The sequence below is a fragment of the Schistocerca piceifrons genome, chromosome X (assembly GCF_021461385.2).
Source record: "Schistocerca piceifrons isolate TAMUIC-IGC-003096 chromosome X, iqSchPice1.1, whole genome shotgun sequence".
NCBI lineage: Eukaryota > Metazoa > Arthropoda > Insecta > Orthoptera > Acrididae > Schistocerca > Schistocerca piceifrons.
Window position 1 is genome coordinate 755,376,423 of NC_060149.1, and position 16,731 is coordinate 755,393,153.

Here is a 16,731-nt window from a genome sequence, read left to right on the forward strand (position 1 = left end):
TCTGCTGCTACGGTCGCAGGTTCGAATCCTGCCTCGGGAATGGATGTGCGTGATGTACTTAGGTTAGTTAGGTTTAATTAGTTTCTAAGTCTAGGGGACTGATGACCTCAGACGTTAAGTCCCATAGTACTTAGAGCCATTTGAACCATTTCTGGATGGGAGCTTGATGGGCAGATGTAGATTTCGACTTCTGGACGGAGACAGGCACGCGGCAGCACTTGTGGAAAACATTTTTGGTAATCTTAGACAGCACAACGAGGCGAGATGTTTGTGATTGTACAGGAATAGGCGGCAAAACGGATAGTCTTGTTACAAATTACGGATTGGCAGTTGATGGCTTACGTATGGGTCAGATACTTGGGTTTCCTATATATATATCTACTAAATTCTTTACATTGCTGGGTATACAGTTAAAGATTGTTGTGGCTGAATACTTCACTCCATCTGTGCCCCTTTAAGTGAGAAGTGAATAGTGCATATCATTACTCTTTCTAGTATTATATTCATAAATGTTACTGTTGTTTTCAAACAGTGATGGTTGTTGCCAACAAATTTCATATAGGAGTCGGTGAACTGTAGGGCTATTGTCAGTACACCCAACTGTTAGAGCTTTCTACAACAGGTCCTAGAGTGGACAACACGTATTATCCTTACTACACGGCTCTATGAAACAAACAGTGCTTACCTCAGCGATGAGTTACTACAGAACATTGTGCCACGAGACATTAGTCAATGACAATGGTAAAAGTAAGTAAACTCTTATATTTTCGTCTCGAAAAGCAGACATCACCGCAATGCAAAACTTGCAGAGATTGGACGTTTAAAAAGATCTGTAACATGTGACTTCCAATTGGGCGTGTTATCTATACATGATGTTTCAGAATAACGTCTTAAAAATTGGGGACAGGTTCCTTACACTGAAACAAGAAAATAATGTCCAGTAAACACGGGCTCTAAAGTGCACACGTTAAGAGCTATGATCATTTGTTCATCTTCGCTACTGTGAAACCCAGCTCTTCTACTGAACAAGCGCTCATAGTTCCTAAGGTATGCGCTCTGGTGACTATATTTACTGGTCGTTTTTTCATACTACCTTCTCCCTGAATATGGAAAGCAAAGAAATTGCAGTAGATGGGATATGTTTCATAGTATCGAAGATGAACTAGCGCTCGTAGCCCGTAAGGTATGCGTTCTCTACAGGTCAAAAAAGTGTTGGCATAGCTACACAAAAATGAAGTTAAAGTCCCTATAATTCACGTAACTCAATTCTAGTACTCGATTTATTTCTTGTTTGGTGTAAGGAACCTGTACAGCCGGCCGCGGTGGTCTCGCGGTTCTAGGCGCGCAGTCCGGAACCGTGCGACTGCTACGGTCGCAGGTTCGAATCCTGCCTCGGGCATGGATGTGTGTGATGTCCTTAGGTTAGTTAGGTTTAAGTAGTTCTAAGTTCTAGGGGACTGATGACCACAGCAGTTGAGTCCCATAGTGCTCAGAGCCATTTGAACCATTTTTTTTGAACCTGTACCCAAATTTTTAAAACGTCATTCCGAAACACACTGTATAAACACCTAGCACTTTAGACCATTCTGTTTCATTTATTCGACTGTGTATGATGGCGTGATCAGGCCTTATGCAGTGCTCAATTGTATGTATCGTATTTTATGTAATTTCACTGTCATTCCATTTGCAGAGCACCAGTTATTTATTTCTAAGGAAAATACTATCTACGTTTCCAAGTGTTGAAGTTACTGCAGTAGACATAATACATGCATAGTGTGCAAAGAGAACTGTTTCTGCTTCTTGAATGCATGATGAAAGATCATTTATGTGCAAGAAGAAGAAGAGTGGACCCAATATCTGTCCCTATGGCGCAGCTGTAACGATTATTCTCCACTCTGAAGAGGCTGTTTTCATTGTGTACTTTCTCTGAGTTTCTTAATATAACACTCTGCACACTTTTAGCTATACGGGATGGAAACCATTTACCAGCAAGTTTAGCTTCTCTGGGAAATTACTGTGAACTGCACAATCAAATATCTTCGACATGTGTACAAGTGGAGAGGTACATTGGCACACCTAATATTAATAACCACTCCCGGTTTCTCAGAGCCGTATGTTTAGGCTCGTTGTGTTGTTGGAAGTAAAAGACGCCATCGAGATACAGTTTCTATGCACTGCTACGTAGGTGGACTCGCAACACATGGATATATTTACGATGATATATGACACCTTCAATAACTGACAAGTCACCAACACCAGAAACTGCCACGCAACCCCAAACCAATGTACTTCCTCCCCCAGAAAATGTAGTTAGGACATGTTTTGATTGTAGCTCTGTATTTGGTCTCGCCACATTTTTCCCTTTCCGTCAGATCCAAGTAAGTTAAATTTGGATTCGTCAGAAAACAGCACAATATTCGGAAATTCAATCAATTTATTGTCCTAATCTTTGGCGAACTGCGAGCGGCCATGAATATCAGCTGCGTTCAGAACATTGCTAATAGTTTGAGCATCGACCTGTTTATTGGACGTTGACCAGATGTTCGATAAAAACGGCCGTGCACTTTTAAATGTCTCTTTTTGTGCAACACGAACTATCCTTCGAAGTTTCGCACATGTAACAGCTCTTCGACTTCCGTATCTGCGTTTATTGTCTGTTGTACCACTCTCTTGAAACTTTCTGATGATTGCCCGCACTGTTGTATAATTAACAGAAAGTTCTTTACCAGTTGCATTGTAGCTTTTCCGCTGCGAAAGGAATAAAACCGCTTTGTTACGGAACGACACGGAATGCTCCTCCTTGCACTGGCCGTCAGGTAAGCGAGTTTGTGACACTTTCGCGGAGTGACACTTGTATGTAGAGGGAATGTGTTGATATTTGCACAGAGCCCAGAAAACTGTAAATAGTAGACAGGGTGTACTAGAAGTACGATACACTGGTCTGTCTGCCGATACCTGCGACGTACTCTGGAAAGGCCAAAGCTCATTTCCTGCACAAATTTTCCTGTCCCCGCACCAGTTCGTAGTGCACGTGGCTTTCTCCCAGAGTACAGCACTGCAGTTGACCTCTGACTGGCATTTAGTGTTTCGTATTTTAATGCTAAGATAACTGAATTCACCGAGACCACCGAAGGGAAGCCTTTACTGATTTACAACGGGCGTCAGTATACAGCGGACTATACGAACAAACAAGCAGTGACGTATTGGCGTTGTGTGAACTTTAAAAAGAATAAATGCAAAGGAAGACTTTCCACAACAAATAATACAGTTTTACTTAGCCACTTTCGTATTCCAGATGAAGCAGCAAAAGAAGTGCGAAAACATATTGTCAGCGCAAAGAAGTGGGTAAAAGAAACAGACGCTACAATTTCATCGGCTTACATTGAAGAAGTAGGGCAGCTCTTCAATCGAGGTTACGACTTAGAAACATCGTCACCATCACACAAAAGTACGAAACAATCGTTACATTGCGTTAGGCGAAAATGCATGGGAACTGCACAAAATCCCACCGATTCTGCAGGAAAATTCATCCAAGAAAATTATTTACCGATGAATAATGGGAACAATTTTTTACTTGCAGATAATAACAGGGGACCGAATGACAGAATACTGGCGTTTGCCAGCGAGAGGGAAAAGCGTGTTTATCAAACTGCGAATCATACTTTCTGGACCGAACGTTCAAGGGTTCGAACAAGCAGTTTGGTTCAAATGGCTCTGAGCACTATGGGACTTAACATCTGAGGTCATCAGTCCCCTAGAACTTAGAACTACTTAAACCTATCTAACCTAAGGACATCACACACGTCCATGCCCGAAGAAGGATTCGAACCTGCGACCGCAGCGGTCGCGTGGTTCCAGACTGAAGCGCCTAGAACTGCTCGGTCACAGCGGCCGGCAACAAGCAGTTTGGACAGTTGTTTATACTGCTCGTCAACCTTAATAGTTCTTGGGAGAAAACAAACATCACTCCAGTTGTTTACGCTTTGCTGCCAAATAAAAAACAAGAAACATGTGAAAATTTGTAAAGCTATTAAAACTAACGTGGTTGGATGGTACCCTCCAGCTCTGATGATGGACTCCGAAATTTCTTTCGTCGAAGCAGCTAACAGTTTGTTTCCTGGAACAGAGATTACTGTTTAATCAATGTATGACGAAACAAGTTCAGTGTTGCGACCTCCTTCCAGCCTATAAGGAAAACGAGGAAATACACTGTGTTCTGCTCTAGCACATCTTCACTGAAATGTTGGACGATGGTTGGCTGTGTATTCAAGAGAGCACGCCTGGATACCAGAAGCCTTCAGGACCTTTATGACTATTTTTTGGACCAGTGTCTCGGTAGAAAACATATGCAAGAGAGATGTAAAACTGCAGTGGAAGGCGCCATCGCACGAATAACACCTCAGAACGGCGGAACCGAAGAATATCTACATTATTATCAAAAGTTCATCCGAATGTTTACTCATTAGTGAAAAATCTTAGAGAATGTGCAGAGTACCAAGGCCACCAGTTTGACCGACTTATTTTAAACTTTAATGGGAAAGAAAAAACAAGAGAAAAAAGTCAGCAATTAAGACTGACGAAACGGTAGCAAAGGATTTAAAGGAACTCCAAACTGAGGGAAACTTTAAATCTTTTCTGACTTGTGTGGCCTACGCACAGAAGTTACAATGACAAAGAAACTGTCAGATTCACTGAAAAATTTGTAAATTCTGAAAAGTAGTTAAATTTAATCACTGTCAATCTTGTAAATATTGTAAAATTTATACATTTAATTGACGACACAAAGTCGGCTAAATGTCTCTTGAAATTTTTAAAATATTCCCTAGCGAAGATTATCTCAAAGGCCAAGCCTTTTCCAGGGAATATTTGCAGCATTCGCCTTCATAGGTTCTTAGAATCAAAATCCTTATGGACGGACACCGAATATAACATCTTTCCAGCGGAAATGCATGTAAATGATATACAATTAAATACATACCTTCTTCCTGCGTTAGAAGATGAGCAAAGCAACATGAAATTGGTAAACACAAAATAAATTATCATAAAAAAGTGATTGGTCCGAATTTTGCAACTTTTCAGCGTGTGTTAAAACTAATTCCAAGTAACACGTGTGGTAGACTAAAGTAGGCCTGTTGAGGATGTGGCTAGGGAGCAAGAGCTCTCACGCTCGCTCGCCGCCTGAGTTGTGAGCGCTCGCGGTAAAATAATACGATCAGACCCTCACGCATCACAGCACGGCCAACTGGTAGCGCAGAAGTGAAAACATTGTGCTGCCTTCAGAGGAATGACCATAATTAGGTTCGGTGTAGCCTTAGATACGAACATACAGTATACAGGGTGTTACAAAAAGGTACGGCCAAACTTTCAGGAAACATTCCTCACACACAAAGAAAGAAAATATGTTATGTGGACATGTGTCCGGAAACACTTACTTTCCATGTTACAGCTCATTTTATTACTTCTCTTCAAATCACATTAATCATGGAATGGAAACACACAGCAACAGAACGTACCAGCGTGACTTCAAACACTTTGTTACAGGAAATGTTCAAAATGTCCTCCGTTAGCGAGGATACATGCATCCACTCTCCGTCGCATGGAATCCCTGATGCGCTGATGCAGCCCTGGAGAATGGCGTATTGTATCACAGCCGTCCACAATACGAGCACGAAGGGTCTCTACATTTGGTACCGGGGTTGCGTAGACAAGAGCTTCCAAATGCCGCCATAAATGAAAGTCAAGAGGGTTGAGGTCAGGAGAGCGTGGAGGCCATGGAATTGGTCCGCCTCTACCAATCCATAGGTCACCGAATCTGTTGTTGAGAAGCGTACGAACACTTCGACTGAAATGTGCAGGAGCTCCATCGTGCATGAACCACATGTTGTGTCGCACTTGTAAAGGCACATGTTCTAGCAGCACAGGTAGAGTATCCCGTATGAAATCATGATAACGTGCTCCATTGAGCGTACGTGGACGACGAAACTAAAATGAGCTCTAACATGGAAATTAAGTGTTTCCGGACACATGTCCAAATAACATCTTTTCTTTATTTGTGTGTGAGGAATGTTTCCTGAAAGTTTGGCCGTACCTGTTTGTAACACCCTGTATACTGCGCAGTGCTTACGGGAAGACTCATCCAAAAATTTAACTATTCTTCTATTTTGTCGATAGAAAACAAATTTTAAAATCGTGCCTATTATGTAAAGATATAGTAACACCCAAGTTCATTAGTTTTCGAATGTTGAATTTTGAATACGATTTTAATGGTATTCTTGAAAACCAACTTTTTGTACTCACACCACTGTTTTCACATTCCAGATTGTATAGGTACACTCACAAGACATATTTCAACGGTTCTGTGTATTGATTGTATGAGAAATATTAATAATTTGTTTTCAGTGTTTACTTAATATTTCAGCCTTTAATTTTCTTTAATTATCAGTACATAAATGTGATGATAAAATAAACAAATTATATTTTCGATAATATTAATGCATAGAAGTATGCAAACACATCAAGACTACGTTCTGCAAAAATTTCGTTCAGACTGGTTAATATTTATGATAAGAAGTTTGAAAAATGTTACTACGAGACACATACCCATTAAAATTCACCACCACCATAACATTCTTCCTTCTTGCTTATATGAGGCTTCTTCTTGAAATTTCAAGATCAGGGTAGCCTTTTTCTTGAAATTTCTAAATAAAAATCTACTCTCAGTCTTCTTAAGGAGCTGCAGTGGTAAGCCAATGCCAGTTTCCTTGGAGCGTGTTGATTGTACTGAACAGGACTTCTGTGTATTCCCTAAATTTATATTTACACGGTCAACAGGCAAAGCAACTGATTTCCAACGACTGGAGTAAAAAGATGGTTCTCTTTGGTGGTGATAGAAATCAAAAATTATCTTTGACATCTTTCGGTATGTCAAACCCCATTACGCAATCCGTATTTCAAACATTTCTTAGACGTGCTTTTAATTCTAATACAGCCAAATCGTTTTAGGGTTTAAGAGTAAACACTCTAAAAATGTGAACTGGCCATAATTTTTCTTTTGAAAAAAAAATTGAAGTTTAGGGTGAAATCTCCACATAAAATGGAGAACAGGTATTTTGAAAAGTAGCACGATGGTCAGGTTAGGAACTTCAAAGCGGTCAGGCACACCAGCGTCAACATATCAACGCAGGATATCTGGTCTACATGTTTGTTATATGTGATGGTGTCTTGATATACTTACTGTTCTATTAATGGACTTCAAAACTTTGAACACAATGAAAATATTCAGTTTACAACAATATTCCATGCCAAAGCTTGTGGTCAGTTGGAAGATGAGCAGCGAGAAACCGATGTGAAAAAGAGAGAGAGAGAGAGAGAGAGAGAGAGAGAGAGAGAGATGCTTTAAAGTGATATGACTGGAGAAAATATTCAACATAAGGGAGCAGAGAAATAAACGATTCAATAATGCTCATAATATTTTCACTGCGAAACTACATTTTTGTTTTCAAGAGGAACACTCAGCGAATGAAACTAAAGTTAGCTCAAGATACCATACTGCTTTTCAACTTGCAAAGGGTAGCACAGTTTCACTGATTTCCAAGTTGTGTTGACAGTGTGGAAACTCGGCTGCAGTTAGCATGTATACACCTACACTGTGACGTTTGCATGATTAGTTTCATAGCAAAATTAATCTCGTAGACTTCTATTTCGTCAGTGTAAATTTTCGCGGCTTTGCAAGTCTGCATCCACGATTATGTCGAGTTTTAGACTTACATGTATGAAGAGAACCAAATGCACCAACAGAAGTTCACTGGAGCCTTCAACTTAAGAGCTTGTCTTCGAATTAGCATTAATCAAAAAGTTGCACCAGACAGCGGTCCTTCAGTGAAAATCATAAGGAATGTTCATTGACATTCTGTGTTTTTATGTTTAACGTTGAAATAAAATAGTAACGAAGTATAAATTTGTCAATTTAAATTTCATAGTAAAACGGCTGTCATTATAAGAATTCAACAGACGTAAGAAATGCCGTGTTTTTTATTTAGCCGCCCCCTGTTCCTTGCAACATCAAAATATTAAAAGAGATATTTAATTTCATTGTCAGTTCTCGTTATGTTGAATTTTATTGTCAGTTCTTACTAATACAACAGTTTTAAAAATAAATTTGGCGCGAAACGCGTTAATGAGCAATCCTGAAGCGATACGTGGTTCAAAAATGGCTCTGAGCACTATGAGACTTAACATCTGTGGTCATCAGTCCCCTAGAATTTAGAACTACTTAAACCTAACTAACCTAAAGACATCACACACATCCATGCCCGAGGCAGGATTCGAACCTGCGACCGTAGCGGTCACAGACTGAAGCGCCTAGAACCGCACGGCCACACCGGCCGGCGATACGTGGCTGCTCGCCGCTGTTGTGTGAGAGCGAATCACTCCGCACGAGCAGCTGTCAGAAACCCCTAGCCTTCTTAGTGGGCCCTTACCTGTGAAAAGCCAGTTAGGCGGATATTACACTACCATTTTTTTGTCCAAGTTGATGTGGTAAATATTTATGTCAAAGACATTTGATGGTGTAACACGGAACTTCGTCAGATCTCGCCTGGCGTCAAATAAATATGATCAAATCTTGAGCCTCGCCGTGTATTTGATCACGAAAATCGTTCGTCTTCTGTTCACGCGCAATGTGAAATGTAACCGCTTGGAGCGCTGGCATCGCTACAGCTGTAGTATGTTTGCGAACATGGCTTTAAAGTTGGTGTGTTCCTTCGAATCTTTTTTTCTTTTTTTAGTAAACTTGCTTCGACTAGTAAGGGGGGAGGGAGTGAGCAAGGGGAAAATTGCGTGCTCTATTAATTGTGTGTTGATGAGCGGGTGGAATTACTGCAGGCAACTTCATGTCCACAATCAGCGCCACAGCTATCCACTTCTACACATGGAAAAATCCAGGCAGCTTTCCAGCAAGCCGGAATAGACGATGTGGTCACACTTTAAAACAAAAAATTATTTTCTAGTTTTCCATTCTACTTTGTCTATCTTTGAACTCCGGATGCCACAAGTCAAAAAGCGCTTCGTACTTCTTATTAATTTTGTAGCAGTTGGAACACTTATTCCATTAATTAAATTATTCAAAAATGAAAATAGTTCTTATCCCCCATACAGCGTACGAGACATTTCTTTACCTTCAATATTCCCTCTTCAGTGCTTTATAAATCGCGTCACACGTTTCTGGAATTATTTTATTTAATGTGCAATGTAATATTCGAGTGCTGCGTTGTAAACTAGAGTAGCTCTCTCCTGTATCAAGAACCCACAGTGTCACAGTTTGCCTGGCTTCTGCACATATAGCATTTCTCAAGAGAGTATTCTGTTTTGTAATACGAGAAGGCACTTTACTGAGTAAATACTGAAATACACTCTCATCAATTCGTAAGTAATTTATGTGTAAGACTTGACGTCATCCTCTTGCAGCTCTCGCAACAAATTTTGCTGAATGGTATTATTATCTTGACGTAATACCTATGGCTTTATCCAAGTATGTTTCCTTTTTTTCCAAATACAAACACAATGCAATTGTGCTAATAGCAACTGCAACGCATAGTAACAAGTTGTTGTTCGCCATATTGAAATTTGACGAAAAATATGACGATCCCTTTTAAGCGCCACGTCAAAGATCTTTGTCAAAGAAATTTTGCGAATATTTGATCTTTTTTATTTGTCAAAGCAATATGGTAGTTCAATACTGGCCTTAGCCCGGCCTGAGTCCAAGCCTCCTTGCCAGTGTCACTCCGCGCAAGTGTTCTGACCCCAGGCAAGCGACTGAACCATTTGTCAACTCCGATTGCACAAATCAGGTACGTGCAGTGTGTCTTTCAGACACAATAACAAACATCGTACAGTGTGCCAATATTTTTTGAGTAGAAGAAAACCTTCATTTAGTTCACTATATGCTTTTCTATTGCGCTGGGAAAATATTTTAATATACAAATTCTTTCCTTTATTAAGTCATAATTAATGGTATACAATAATGCCCCTAGTATTTCTATATTTTGTATTAGATGGGAAAATGTGTCTGCATCAATACTTTTTGGTGCCACTGTAGTCCGTCGCTTCGTCACAGACGCGAGCTGACGATCAAGCGAAGTTGGTGTCCGCGTTACAACCATAGACTTACTAAATAAAAACTAGACCGCGCATTGGCGCTAGTGTCGCGTCCCCACATTGAACGTGATAGAAGCCGCCATTTATAGGGAAACAATGCGTAAACAGGGTTCGTTCGTGTGCTGCTTTTAATTGTAACAGTATAATGGAAGCAAAGACGAAGACGGAAACAATGTTACATTTCACAGGTCAGTCATTTCTGGTTGTTTGTTACGTTCTATTACTTGTATATAGTATTTTCATGGAGAAATAATACATCATGAGCGTTTGTTTTTGTTTAGGTTTCCCCTTACAAACGATTTTCTAAATCGGAAATGGGTAGTTGCTACTCGGAGAGAGAACTTCCAACCGACAGCAAATCATTTGCTGCGCTCTCTTCATTTTGAAGAGAATTGTTACATGGAAAATTATGTAAATAGACGTCAACTGAAGGTCGATACTATACCGACATTATTTGGATTTCCAACTCATTTCAAAAAGGTATAGTGTCCTGGACATCGTGCAATATAGGCCTATGTTAAATAGTGTGGAAATACTGTCAGTGTGTATAATTTTGAACGTTCCTTTTCCAGGTTACCAAGGCAATCAAATACACTCCTGGAAATTGAAATAAGAACACCGTGAATTCATTGTCCCAGGAAGGGGAAACTTTATTGACACATTCCTGGGGTCAGATACATCACATGATCACACTGACAGAACCACAGGCACATAGACACAGGCAACAGAGCATGCACAATGTCGGCACTAGTACAGTGTATATCCACCTTTCGCAGCAATGCAGGCTGCTATTCTCCCATGGAGACGATCGTAGAGATGCTGGATGTAGTCCTGTGGAACGGCTTGCCATGCCATTTCCACTCTGGCGCCTCAGTTGGACCAGCGTTCGTGCTGGACGTGCAAACCGCGTGAGACGACGCTTCATCCAGTCCCAAACATGCTCAATGGGGGACAGATCCGGAGATCTCGCTGGCCAGGGTAGTTGACTTACACCTTCTAGAGCACGTTGGGTGGCACGGGATACATGCGGACGTGCATTGTCCTGTTGGAACAGCAAGTTCCCTTGCCGGTCTAGGAATGGTAGAACGATGGGTTCGATGACGGTTTGGATGTACCGTGCACTATTCAGTGTCCCCTCGACGATCACCAGTGGTGTACGGCCAGTGTACGAGATCGCTCCCCACACCATGATGCCGGGTGTTGGCCCTGTGTGCCTCGGTCGTATGCAGTCCTGATTGTGGCGCTCACCTGCACGGCGCCAAACACGCATACGACCATCATTGGCGCCAAGGCAGAAGCGACTCTCATCGCTGAAGACGACACGTCTCCATTCGTCCCTCCATTCACGCCCGTCGCGACACCACTGGAGGTGGGCTGCACGATGTTGGGGCGTGAGCGGAAGACGGCCTAACGGTGTGCGGGACCGTAGCCCAGCTTCATGGAGACGGTTGCGAATGGTCCTCGCCGATACCCCAGGAGCAACAGTGTCCCTAATTTGCTGGGAAGTGGCGGTGCGGTCCCCTACGGCACTGCGTAGGATCCTACGGTCTTGGCGTGCATCCGTGCGTCGCTGCGGTCCGGTCCCAGGTCGACGGGCACGTGCACCTTCCGCCGACCACTGGCGACAACATCGATGTACTGTGGAGACCTCACGCCCCACGTGTTGAGCAATTCGGCGGTACGTCCACCCGGCCTCCCGCATGCCCACTATACGCCCTCGCTCAAAGTCCGTCAACTGCACATACGGTTCACGTCCACGCTGTCGCGGCATGCTACCAGTGTTAAAGACTGCGATGGAGCTCCGTATGCCACGGCAAACTGGCTGCACTGACGGCGGCGGTGCACAAATGCTGCGCAGCTAGCGCCATTCGACGGCCAACACCGCGGTTCCTGGTGTGTCCGCTGTGCCGTGCGTGTGATCATTGCTTGTAGAGCCCTCTCGCAGTGTCCGGAGCAAGTATGGTGGGTCTGACACACCGGTGTCAATGTGTTCTTTTTTCCATTTCCAGGAGTGTATATATTAAGTATGAATCAGAGGTAGGTCGAATAATTGCGTTTAGATATTTAACATGTGTTGTCAGGTGGTGATTATACTTCCTAAATGGTCGAATATTTGATCAAATGTCGCAAACTCGACCACTTTTAGAGGTGCTATCAGTGTTAAAAACTAATGTGCGAATGAAATTCCTACCGTATTTAAAGTAATATGGGTTATTACAATTAATCATCCCAAAATTCGAGAGTAGACAATACTGTGCTAAACAAAAGTAAGCGTGCAAAATGTACACAGTAGTCGGCAAAAAGCAAACAGGACCTGACGTGAAACTTACGTGAATTAAATAATAATCATACTGATGTGATTCTTGAGTTTCTCCCGGCGTATTTGAGAAAATATCCACGGTGTACTGCCCGTCTACAGTGTCCAACGGGCACAATATTTCGGCGATCATACATGTCGCCATCATCAGGTGAACTGACGGACTGAGCTCCTGTGAACGTGCCGGCACGGAGATCCGTACGCTATGGTTGCTCAGAGGGAACTGGGTTCGGTCGCGGCGGCGGCATTACATTTACATTCACCAGTTACAGTAACATTCTCAGCAAGTACACCAAGTCCTTTCATCCATACATGTATTTTCTCATCATTAGAAACTTTCCTACAAGAACGGGTATAAGAGTAAAAGACATATTACTATAAACAAAACTAGGTCTACTTTGAGTCTTCGGGTCGATTCCACAGTACCATGTCTTGTAGGCGATGACATCTCGGTCGGCAAATGATTCTAGTGCAGGTAACGATGCGTTCTCACAGCGGACAATTGCAAGTGTAAACCACCCACTGCCAGCTGCTCCCGTTGCAACATCGAGTGAAAAATTAACTCGACATCCACGAAAAAATATGGAAGTGAGTGGTTTACACTTGCAATTGACCGCTGTGAGAACGCATCGTTACCTGCACTAGAATCATTTGCCGACCGAGATGTCATCGCCTACAAGACATGGCACTGTGGAATCGACCCGAAGACTCAAAGTAGACCCAGTTTTGTTTATAGTAATATGCCTTTTACTCCGCATACCCGTTCTTGTAGGAAAGTTTCTAATGATGACAAAATACATGTATGGATGAAAGGACTTGGTGTACTTGCTGAGAATGTAACTGTAACTGGTGAATGTAAATGTAATGCCGCCGCCGCGACCGAACCCAGTTCCCTCTGAGCAGCCATAGCATACGGATCTCCGTGCCGCCACGTTCACAGGAGCTCAGTCCGTCAGTTCACCTGATGATGGCGACAAGTATGATCGCCAAAATATTGAGCCCATTGGACACTGTAGACCGGCAGTACACCCGTGGATATTTTGATTAATAATCGTACTGTCTGCTACTATAAAAGTTTCATGGAATTATCTAATGCAAATAACTCGATGTAAACTCGCTCCACCTTGTCAGGAAAGAGCCTTACATTCTTAAATTTCGCGTCTCTATGCAGACGTATTTTGGAAATTAGGAAACTTCATTCATTTGAGTGTACTTTTAAAATAGACTCGAATACCCAGTACTTTTTTAAACAAACATGTGTTTAATTTGTGCTTCAATTTGCTCTTGTTGCGTCTCATATACGTCAGATCACAACCCCAGTACTAGGATCCATCCCTGCAAATGGCGGCGATCAGCTGCTTCAGTTGCCTCGCTTCTCCGCTACGGCGTGGTAGGGGCTTGGTTACAACGGGCAGCGGCCTTGCCACCTGGTGGCGGCGGGCACTGGGGCAGGCGTGTGGAGGGGAGTAAAAATACTGCAGCCAGGCCTGCCGTGGCCCCCCAGGCGTGCAGTCTCCCGCGCCGACTCCCCGCTGCGCCGCCTGTTCGCACCTGACACCAGCCACACGCGCCCCCACCTGCTCTGCGCCGCACGACGCTACCAAAAGCGCTCCCGCCTCCCGCTGACTACCTAGGGGTCCCACACTCCGCATCCGAATCGCAGCATCCTTTAAGCCCCTTTTACGCGATCGACTTTCTTGTCTCGATTGACTACTCGTGACTAGTGACACTACAGCAGCGCCCCTGGCGTATTGTTCCTGTACTGAGTTTCGTCTGTTTCGAATCGTCATTTTCATTTAAACGTCAGCGCCAAAACTGATTTTGCTGGATGAGAGTTGTCTGTTGTGCAGTTTGATATCTGAACGGTGAAAGTGAGGTTATGAGGGACTATCTTCTTTAGGCAAATTTAGAAATTTAGTAACAAAATGTAGCAACAAGCAATAACAGAGTTTATTATGATCAAAGCAGAATTCATAGTGAAAGCTCTTGTCGAAGGCCGTGTGGTAAGTTCTTCGCACTCCTGAGGACTGAGAGAATAGGAAAAGTGTCATCCAAACATGTCAGAACATTTATTCGAAAAAATATGTACCGGGTGATCGAAAAGTCAGTATAAATTTGAAAACTTAATAAACCACGGAATAATGTAGATAGAGAGGTAAAAATTGACACACATGCTTGGAATGACATGGGGTTTTATTAGAACCACCCCATATTGCTAGACGCGTGAAAGATCTTTTGCGTGCGTCGTTTGGTGGTGATCGTGTGCTCAGCCGCCACTTTCGTCATGCTTTGCCTCCCGGTTCCCCAGACCTCAGTCCGTGCGATTATTGGCTTTGGGGTTATCTGAAGTCGCAAGTGTATCGTGATCGATCGACATCTCTAGGGATGCTGAAAGACAACAACCGACGCCAATGCCTCACCATAACTCCGGACATGCTTTACAGTGCTGTTCACAACATTATTCCTCGACTACAGCTATTGTTGAGGAATGATGGTGGACATATTGAGCATTTCCTGTAAAGAACATCATCTTTGCTTTGTCTTACTTTGTTATGCTAATTATTGCTATTCTGATCAGATGAAGCGCCATATGTAGGACATTTTTGAACTTTTTTTCCCTCTAATGAAACCCCATGACATTCCAAGCATGTGTGTCAATTTGTACCTCTCTATCTACATTGTTCCGTGATTTATTCAATTTTCAAATTTATACTGACTTTTTGATCACCCAGTATGTGGAAACATATGAAACAATATCTAAAAAATGGCTCTGAGCACTATGGGACTTAACTTCTGAGGTCATCAGTCCCCTAGAACTTAGAACTACCTAAACCTAACTAACCTAAGGACATCCCATACATCCATGCCCGAGGCAGGATTCGAACCTACGACCGTAGCGGTCGCGCGGTTCCACACTGTAGCGCCTACAACCGTTCGGCCACTCCAGCCGGCGAAACAATATCTAAAACGCAGTAAACAGCGCCGTTTCCTTTATGCTTTGTAACTTGTGTTCTTAAACTAAACTACTCCGTCCGAACAGGCCTCGAAGGACCCTGACGGTACTGACCGACCGCCGTGTCATTCTCAGCCTATAAGCGTCACTGGATGCGGATATGGAGGGGCGTGTGGTCAGCACACCGCTCTCCCGGCCGTTGTCAGTTTTCGTGACCGGAGCCGCTACTTCTCAATCAAGTAGCTCGTCAATTTGCCTCACAAGAGCTGAGTGCATCCCGCTTGCCAGCAGCGCTCGGCACGCCGGACGGTCACACATCCAAGTGCTAGCCAAGCCCGACAGCGCTTAACTTCGGTGATCTGACGAGAACCGGTGTTACCACTGCGGCAAGGCCGTTGGCAACTTGGTTTCTTGCTGAGTGCCAAATAACATCAAAATTATTTTTCTCCTCAAACAATCGTGCCTTTTTCACTACTGAAACAATTTTCATTAAAACACTTTTACCTATTTAAGTTTCTATTTATGCATAGGCTAGGCATTTTCTCTGTAAAACGTAAATACGTTGTTTCTTTCGATATTGCAGTGCCTGTGTTATTCTGATTACGATGCAAAGTTCCTTTGGTCATGCATGCACAAATGTGCGGTTCAGCACAAATTTTCATTGTCGTCATTCCATTCTGCAGCTGACAGTAGTCCTTATTCGCAGTTGCGAATTCATTGGATTTTGTTTCTTTCCGTTATTTCGTCTCTCTTGTAGGACAGCAGTAGAAGAAAAAAATATCGGGACCTTTTGTAACTTTTTAGTGTATCACGAAAACAGAGCAACAACACAGTAAAGATTAAGAACACAGGAAAGCACAAAATCCATTTCTATAATAGGAATAAGTTAAGCTAATATAGGTTAATTCACAATGTTAGCAGACGCCATCACAGTCCTCTGTTTCTGCGCATGCGCAGTGTGCAGCATACTCGGAAATTTAGAACTCCACACCCGGCACAGTCTATAGATCATTGACGTCATAGACACACTCGCGGCATAGTCGGTTGTTAGTTTACACACTGGCACGAAAGGCGCACGCACTTAAAAGTTGTCGGTTTGCAAAATGGCCTTCAGATAACAAGGGGCACAGCTCGTAACAGCTTAACACCATAGTTAACTGGCTGGATGCAGAAAGACACTTCGGAAAACTGCATGAGCGCACATACTGAATTCGGTCTTCCGAAACAGTTTCACTGCGAAAGATCGTAACACGGTCCCTCCCTCCTATGATCGCACAAACGTCTAAATGGCAGGTACTGAGATAGC

General features: G+C 42.9%; 1 pseudogene; it reads right to left on the reverse strand.

The window, feature by feature from the left end:
• Window positions 1-15,707: 15,707 nt before the first annotated feature.
• Window positions 15,708-15,825, reverse strand: LOC124723634 (annotated as a pseudogene).
• Window positions 15,826-16,731: the final 906 nt, after the last annotated feature.